Genomic DNA, 8,936 nt, shown 5'->3' with positions numbered 1-8,936 from the left:
TTGTCCTTCATCCCAACTTCAAACCTGCTTGTGTCTGCTGTGTCTCTGCTCTTGCTCGCCTGTACATTCCTGTGTATTTTTAAGATTTTTTAAAGTTAATTTATCAATTAGTTCACTTGCATATGCATATTAAAATGTTATATATTATGTATAATCTTCATTTAGAAGCACGGTTTCCTCCACCCTCATTATTTCATGAAATCATTTTGTTCAGCTTCACATGCATTTTTAAGATTATGCTTCTCCTCTCCATCATTAGAGATAATGTTCTCAGTCATTTATCCCCATTTTCCAGAGCACATCATTTTCTCCTCCTTCTGAAAGTTGACATACCACAATTTTTGTATCTATGTTTGCCAATGTCCCTGACAAAGTTATTCCAAGCTATTTGCTCTTTAATAATCATTTGTTTGATCTTTTTGGCCGGTGGGTATCTATTTATGAATTCTGCAGTGGAGCCATTTACTGTTTTCTTTTCCCCTTTCATTTGTGTTTTTTATAAAATCACATTGAAATAGATGCAAATGCACAGATACAGATGTCAAATGTTCTATGAAGCTTATATTTTAAAATATTGAGAGAAAAATTTCTCAGTCCTTTGCATCCACAGCTTCTGCACTCAGACAAGGCAACTGCTTTAAATTCTTTTGACTTTTTTGGCGTTTTCTTTATATTTCTAAGTAACACACTTATTACTCTTTTTTTAATGCTGTAAAGTTTTAGATTCTATTGACTTCCTATGACAGAAGAGGTGGCTCTAACCCTTTCACTCTCATCATCCCCATTTCTCCCTCAATTCTTTTAATACCGCTATAGCACAATTTTTTAACTAAATAAATATAATGTACATAGTATCGTGGTTATATGACTATTATTTAGAGTTGAGGCCTGTGGTGAATCATGTTAAGCTTCCTTTCTGCACAACATTCTATTTCTTTTGCAGTTCATATTCAGCTTTTTCTTCATGGTCATTCCTCTGTATGAATCATTCATTTACTCTCAGCTCTCTGAACAGAAGTATAATTCTCTTCTTAGTATTCACAGCTTCAGTAAGAGCCCCTCCTGGAGGCCCCTGGCCTCTTGTTTCTCATCCCGATTGGTCCCTCTCTTGGCCCCCTTCACCGCCCCCTGGGGACTCCCTCTGGGCTCTCCTCTGTTGGGTCCCCTACCTTCTGGTTTTCTCCTTTTGGTGGAACCATCTTTTAATAATTTGCAGAGAAAAGATGCGTGGGGGATCAAACGTTGGAGGATTTTCATCTCTGCGAATGTTATTACCCTACCTTATATCTATCCATGGCTGAATGATAGTTTCACTAGATGCGGAATCCTGGGGTTGATGTAATTTTCCCTTAGCATCTGCAGGGCCTTTGTCTCCTAGCTTCCAGTATTGATGAGAACTGTTTTGATACTGGATCCTTTGGAGGTGACCCCAACTTGCCTGCTTCCCTTCCCACCAGCACATCACCTCTCTGGATGCCTCTCGATCACCTCTTTACCCTGGTGTGCTCGGGTTTCCCGATAGTGTGCTTGGAAACCCATTTTGCATTATGCTGGACTCTTGATGATAGGGCTCTTTAGTGTGGAAACACCATCTTCAAATCTAGGAAATTAACTTGCACAATGTTACATTTTAAAAACTCCTTCCTTTTGTTGTCTCTTTTCCCTTTCCAAAACTTGTTTGATGATTATTGGACATTTGACCTCCAGGGGAAAAAAAAAATCCTTAAATATTTTTTCTTTCCTGTTTTTAATCTCTTTAACTATTTTTTTCTAATCTCTTCTAAGGCTTATATTGATTTTTTAGTTCATGCTATTTTATGTTTTCTTGTTTCCTCAATCCTTCCCCCACCCCAATATACATTTTTGTGGGGGAGGGCATCCTGTTCTAATTTCCATGGATGCAATATCTTCTTCTTTTTTTAAATCTCTTTGAGGATATTAACTATAATATTTGCTCCCTACCTTAATTCATTTTTTGTTTAAAGTTGTTTTTCTATTTGTTTCATGTCTGCGTTTCATGTTTGGAGACTGTCTGATATGTGTTGATCTTTGGCTAACTCTTAATGTTTAAGAGTGAAGCATTACAACGTGATGCTTTGGAAGTTCTGGTACGTGGGCCCGATTGCCTAGAGGTGGGTTTCACTGGGGGCTTACTGGGCAGGGACCAGTTTGAGCCACTGAGGACTCTCCTCCTCCTGCCGTGACATCCTCTTTTCTCTTGACCAGTTTCCACAGTGGGGAATCTGCCTGTCTCCTGGGAGCTAAGTGGGGAAGAAAGGTCAGGGAAGCGGGGTGGGGGAGCGGGAGGTGGGGTCTCATCACTTGTAGATCTTCAGCTGGGCCGTACACAGTGCGGCATCCCCACTTTCAGGGCGCCTGTTCCGAACCTAGACCTCCTCCCTATCTGCCTGTCGTGGTGGGGGAAGCTACTGCTGCTTACACAGACTCGGGGACAGCCCCACTGTTTTCAGCCGCAGCCACACGCTGCCATGAAGGTCCTCGGCACCTCTCCCCGCTGGGCCTTCCTGGACTCCGTGCACTTAAGCAGTTGCTTCTGGGTCTCCACTTCACTGCCCCCATGCTGGCGGCTTGGACCTGGCTCTTTTTAGTCTGCTAAGTTTCTTCATGCCTCTTCCCCCACCCAGCTCTGATATCCGCTCTTGTTGTCTTTGTTGTGGTTTTATGCTCTGTTCTCTTTTATGTGATTTTCATCCTGTGGCTGTCACATTTTTAGCCACAACAAGAAAGAAACAGAAATAAATGTTGGATTGAACCCAAAAGTGCCTTTGGTTTTTCCATAAGCTCTCATGGGCCAACCCAATAGGTTTGTAACTCCATGTTTAGCTGGAACCAGTCTGTCCTCTAATTTCCACTTTTTCTGAATCCTTTTGTTTTAGGTGTGTCTTAGAGTAATCATTCCAAATTATAAATCTGCTCTTGTGTGTGTAGGTGTTAAGTCACTACAGTCACGTCCAAGTCTTTGCAACCCTATAGCCCACCCACAGGGCTTTTCTGTCCATGGGATTCTCCAGGCAAGAATCCTGGAGTGGGTTGCCATGCCTTCCTCCAGGGGATCTTCTCTCCCGTTCCAGGGATCAAACCTGCATCTCTTACGTCTCCTGCATTGGCAGAGGGTTCTTTACCACTAGCGCCACCTGGGAAGCCCTAAACCTGCTCTTACCTCCCTTTAATTTAAAATCAAGGTACCTGATGTTTTCTAGGATGGCCCAAAGTCTTTGACACAGCTCGAAAGCCTGCCTGCTCTGCCTCCAGCCTCACCTCCCCAGGACCTCACTTCGCTAATGTGCTGTTCCCTCTGCCTGCATGCTTGTCCCTCAACCGCCCTTCCCTGGTTAGTGTCCGTGGCCCTTCAGTGCTCATCTCAAATCTCCCTTCTTCACAGAAGCCTCTCTTGCTTCTAGCTAGGTCAGCCTCCCTGTTATACCCCCTAGAAGCCCTCTGTGCTGCTGCTGCAGCTGCTGCTGCTAAGTCGCTTCAGTTGTGTCCGACTCTGTGCGACCCCATAGACGGCAGCCCACCAGGCTCCCCCATCCCTGGGATTCTCCAGGCAAGAACACTGGAGTGGCTTGCCATTTCCTTCTCCAATGCATGAAAGTGAAAGTGAAAGGGAAGTCGCTCAGTCGTCTCCGACTCTTAGCGACCCCATGGACTGCAGCCTTCCAGGCTCCTCCGTCCATGGGATTTTCCAGGCAAGGGTACTGGAGTGGGGTGCCATTGCCTTCTCCGAGAAGCCCTCTGTACCTAAGTTTAAATGCCCAAGGACTTGCTGGGTTTCTGTGCTCTTCACTAAGCTGTAAGCTTATAGCTTTAGTGGTGAGTTTGGCTGGGAAGGGAGGGGATTAAGGTGGGGGAGCAGGTAGAGCTGGGTCCTGTGAGGCCAGGAATTGCCTGTGTCTTTTTCAATATTGTACCCCCATGGCCAAGCACAGTATTTGCACAGACAGGCTGCTCAAAGTACAGCTGTTGGATGGATGGATGAATGAATGAGAAGGTTCCTGGGCCTTGGAGGTGGCCTGACTCAGCATCTGCTTGTTACGGCTTGAGCACAGGCCCTTGCGTTTTCATGTGTAACGCTAACCACAGTCCTCCGAGGTGGGTACTGTCAGTATCGTCTTACAGAGGGAGAAGTTGGGGTTCGGAGAGGGAAAGTGACTTGCCTAACATCACACAGCTAAGCGAGAGAGCTGAGATTAGCGCTCGTGTCTATCTGCCTCCAAAGCTGATCACTTTCTTCACTTTGTGTGCCCTGGATGATAACATGTGGCTCACGTTGCCAGGAATCAGGGGAGTGAGTGGGTGAGTCAGCCTGTACTATTGTAACAGCCCCTAAACCTCACAGCTGACAAGTAGTGGTGATCCTTATGGATCTGCAGCGTGGCTATGTTTCTTTTAGGCCTGGCTGTGCTTGGCTCTGGGTGGATGGTCAAGTTTAGGTCAGCTCCTGCTTCTCCTTCTAGGATTATGCACAAGAAGCCTCCATGCTCTGTGGAATTTTGTTCTCGTGGTAGAGAGAAGCTCAAGAGGTCTGCCATAAACTTACAGACCTTCTAGAAACTTTGGGCCCGTGTGCCACATCCACTCACACTCCACTGGTCAAAGCACGTTGACCAACATCCAAGGTGTGGGAGGTGTCTCCTTCCATGGGAGTGGGGGCTCTAGAGAATGAACATTTGCTGAACAGGAGTACAACCTTGCATAGTGATAGACGAAGTGACCTCCATGGACAATGACAACTTTGGAACCCATCTCCTAGGGGCTTCCAGCCCAACAGTGATGCCCTTTGAGAAGATCTTTCACAGCAGCCCACAGGTTAAGCCCCCACCATGTCTAAATGCATCTTGTCCTTGCGGGCACCCAAACCTCACTGGCGAGGAGGGAGGGGATGTTAGAGCGGGCATCTGGTTTGGTTGGTTGGTGCTCATGCAGTCATGAAATATGCGTGTACATGTAAGTGACATATTTAAGCCTTTTTCTGACCTGGACCCTCACCCTCTTCTCCAGGACTGGATGCTTCTGTAAACAGGATCTGTTTTGTCCACTGAGAACGCCAAAGGGGAAAAAGCACGAAATAAAAGCAGTAGATTTCAGTTAAACACGGGGAAGAACTTCCTGTCTGCCTAGGTCTCAGATTAAAAAGGAAAGTTCCTTTATTAATTTCATAAACATTCTTTAGATACCTTACAATGCTGGGCAATTGAAGTGCTGGAGGGAAGGGTTGGTGGGGGGGTGGTGGTGTAATACAGCACAGTCCCTGGTTGGGTTTTCGAGAAGCCTGCCTTCTGCCTGAGCAAATGTTGCGGTTGATGAAGCAACTTACGGGCCTTGCAGGTCAACCCTTCAGACAGCCCCTCTGCCACTTCTGAACAGCCACTCCTGCAGGGCACTGGGCCTGGTATCCTGCCCTCCTCCAGTCTGTGCCCAGGACCCCACCATCATGGGCTTAGTGGAAGGGCAGAGCTGGGGATGAATTCCTGAGCAAGTGCTCGTTACTGCCTTCAGAAGACAGAAAATCAGTTTTGAGGGTAAACCCCTGGGTGGTGAGTGGACAGATGGTCGGTGGCTGCTCTGGAGTTGACATTGTCTGTCCCTGGTTAAGCATCTGTGGGTCAGCCTCCCTGGGGCCCGGAGGAGGCCTGGACTCCGAGCCCCTGTTTAGAGGCGGGACTCACCGCCCGCCCCACTGACGCCCCCCTGGGGGCTGAGAGGTGGGCCGGGGGAGCGGGGCTAGCGGACTGTGTGGCTGGTTTAATCACACCAGTGTGTGCAGGGGAGCCCGTGTTCCTTCTCGCCGCTTAATCCAAACCATATTAAACACAAGCCTCTCTCGGGGCCTCTGTTAATAATAAGTGGCTGATGCTGCTGCCTCGAGTGGGGGGATTTGTTCGCCTTTCATTCATTCCTCCTCTGCCTTATCCCTCCTCCCCTGCTCCCGCACCTGTGGATGGCAGGAGGAAGAAACAGAAAACTGAATGTGCGTTAAAATGGATGATTAAAATCAGGATCTGGCTTATACAGGGAACTCCTTGCCTGGGTCTCTATGACCCTGAATCTGGTGCTTGGGCTTCCCCGGGAGGAAGAGGGGTTTGCGGGCCTGGTAAGAGGTTCTTGGTGTGAGACTGGGAGAATCCAGTGTGCCAGGGCCCCGGTCTGAGTACAGGCATGGCTCTGGAGATGCCCCCCTGCTCTGCTCTGTTGTGCTGGTTGAGCTTAGATGGGTCCCATCACCTCTGGACGTGGATTTCTTTGCTGCACACCGGGTCTGTTCTCAGAGGCAGTAATGAGGATGAGGAGAGAGAAGCGCTGGGAAAGTACTCTGAGAACCGCTAAGCAGGGAATTGGTGTTGGGTGTGCTCATGATCATTATTATGCCAGCCCTGCTCCTCTGGAGATGAAGGGGGTGGGCACTGGGAGGGGAGCCCCCTCCTCCTTTCCACATGGTGCTGGGCTAATGTGGGGCCCTGGGGACAGACTAGAGGTGAGCAGGACACTGGGCCCCATGTCCTGCAGGAACAGCTGTTCAGTGATGACTCTCCATGTGGGTGCGGAGCCCTGGGCTGTCTGTCTGCGGGCCTCTCCAGGCAGAGAACATTAGTAAAACCTCCACGTGGGGCCAGCTCTCTGCGGGGCCCTTGTTGAGGTTAATGGGGTTACATCTCTGGGCCAGGAATGCAAATAGGTTGTGCAAGGAGCCGGGTCTGGGCTCTCAGGCCAGGTGAGGCCACCTCCCGGTCATGAGTGACCCCAGGGACAAAGCTGTCAATGGCCACGGCCTCAGCCATGCTGGACTGGGCTTCTGAGCCATCTGCCACCTAATGCCCTTGCTCAGATGGAATTTGAGACCTGGCCCCTCCCACCCCTACCCCAAGCAAGGGGTCCTTCCTTTCTGGCACCTTCTTTTTTCTGCTCTGGACATCAGGAAGATGTGGATGTCTTGTGACTCCTCCACTTCTTAGATCCCACCCCTCCTCTTAGCACCCCCAAAGTTTTGAATTCTGGGTGAGGAGGGCTAGAGAGGTCGGCCAGTCCAGCCCCTGAGCCCTAGGCCTCCCCCCCCCACCCCCCTTCCGTCATCCGGCTCCTGTTGTCAGCTTGGAAACTGGGTTGAGCTGTTGAGAGGCTGGGTTTGGGAAAAGGAGAAATTCAACGACTCCAGAATAGAAACACCCCATTCAAGTGGGTTAAACTCCAGCCCTGACATTTAATTAGCATCTTTTTCAGCTCCCACACTTGAAGAGTACCTGTTATTTCTTTTCTTTTTTACTCACAGTACACGGTAAGCCAGGAGCATTTTCCCGAACTCCCGAACCTCTCATCAGAAGTCAATCACGTTGGAAGCATGATAAATCCCCCTGCTCACCTGCCTCAGATCGTGGCTCCGGGAGTCAGGAGCTTCCCGTGAGGGGGTGAGGAGATGTCCCCACACAAGCTCCCAGGTTTTAGTCTGTCCACCTCCGGCCCCACCACCCTGAACACGTTGCCTCTCTGTGTCAGCAGGAGCAGCTAATGAATTCCCAGGCCGTTTGGCTTTTGGCTTTGACCGCAGAAGGACAGAGCCCAGTGCAGCCCTGCCTACCTGGGCTGTGCAGGGGTAGGGGGTAGGGGGACAGGATGCCGGGAGAGCCGTGGTGAAGTGGATGGTGTGGGCGCAGCTGGAGGGAGGCCCCAGCCCCGCACATATGCAATGACAATAAGGGACGTGGAGGGGGTGGGGTGTAAAACCAGGGCCTGGACTAGTCTGGGAGGTCAGAGGGTCAGGTCTAGGCAGAGACCGTGATGGACGATGAGGTAGGGAAACTGGCCTGTGCTAAAACGCTGAGGCAGGAGGGACTGGGCGCTTCTGACAGATGGAGCTGAGCGTTTCTCACATCCATTCCTTTCTCTCTTGCCATGGTCCTGCCTCAGGTCTGGTCATAGCATTGGTGGATGCTTTTTTTTTTTTTTCTGTTTATATTAATTTAGTTTTGTATTTTAACGCACAAGCATTTGCTTCTTACTGAACCTCTTGGCTCCTTCCCCCAACCCCTTTCACCTCCTGTGCTGGTCGCCACCACACTAATTTGGGGAAAACATAGCTTTGATCAGGGTGCACGTGTGCTCAGTCGTGACTCTCTGCAATAGGCTCCTCTGTCCATAGGGTTTTCTCCCGAGAACACTGGAATGTGTTACTATTTCCTACTCCAGGGGATCTTCTGGACCCAGGGATTGATCCAGCATCCCTGGCATTGGCAGGTGGATTCTTTACTGCCGTGCCACCTGGGAAGCCCAGCTTTGATGATAATACTCACTTGTCCAGAAGCAGCTGGTGTCTCCCACCGAACTATGTAAGGCCTTGCCACTCTGGTCCCTACTCCTCCTTAGTTTCCCATCACTTGCCTGCTTGTGGCCTCAGTTCAGCCACGTGGGCCCCTCACTCTCCTGCAAACACACCCTGTGCTCTCCTGCCCCCGTCTGTGCTCTTGCCTGCAGGAGCCCCCTTGCATTTCTATGAAGGCCGGTAAGCACCCTGCCCAAGCTTCAAGCTTCTTCCCAGGAAGCTGTTTGACACCAGCACCCTGACTCCACCTGTGTGAGTGCTCACTTGGGACCCCGGACCTGAGCAGTGGTCGTAAGGACGTGCCCGAGAATGGCCTGGGTGGGAGGCTGGGGGAATCCAGCTGAAGCCCAGTGGCAGGCCTTCCGCAGGGAGGTCTAAGAAGGCTGGCTTATTAATTTTGCCTGAAGATCATCATTCCATCTTGACCTGCCTCCCCCACCTCTTGAGTGAGGGACAGGATTGCTCTTGCTTTGCTGAGCTAAGTGCCTGGAGGCCCTAGTGCGCATCAAGATTCCACATTTGCTGCTTCATTCCTGAATGGCCAGAAGGGAGGGGGTATATGTGCAATGTGAAATTCTGGGAACAACATGGGCTTGGGTTT

Source organism: Bos taurus, chromosome 15 (genome assembly GCF_002263795.3).
Source record: "Bos taurus isolate L1 Dominette 01449 registration number 42190680 breed Hereford chromosome 15, ARS-UCD2.0, whole genome shotgun sequence".
In the NCBI taxonomy this organism is placed as follows: Eukaryota; Metazoa; Chordata; class Mammalia; order Artiodactyla; family Bovidae; genus Bos; species Bos taurus.
This window is presented reverse-complemented; position numbering follows the sequence as displayed.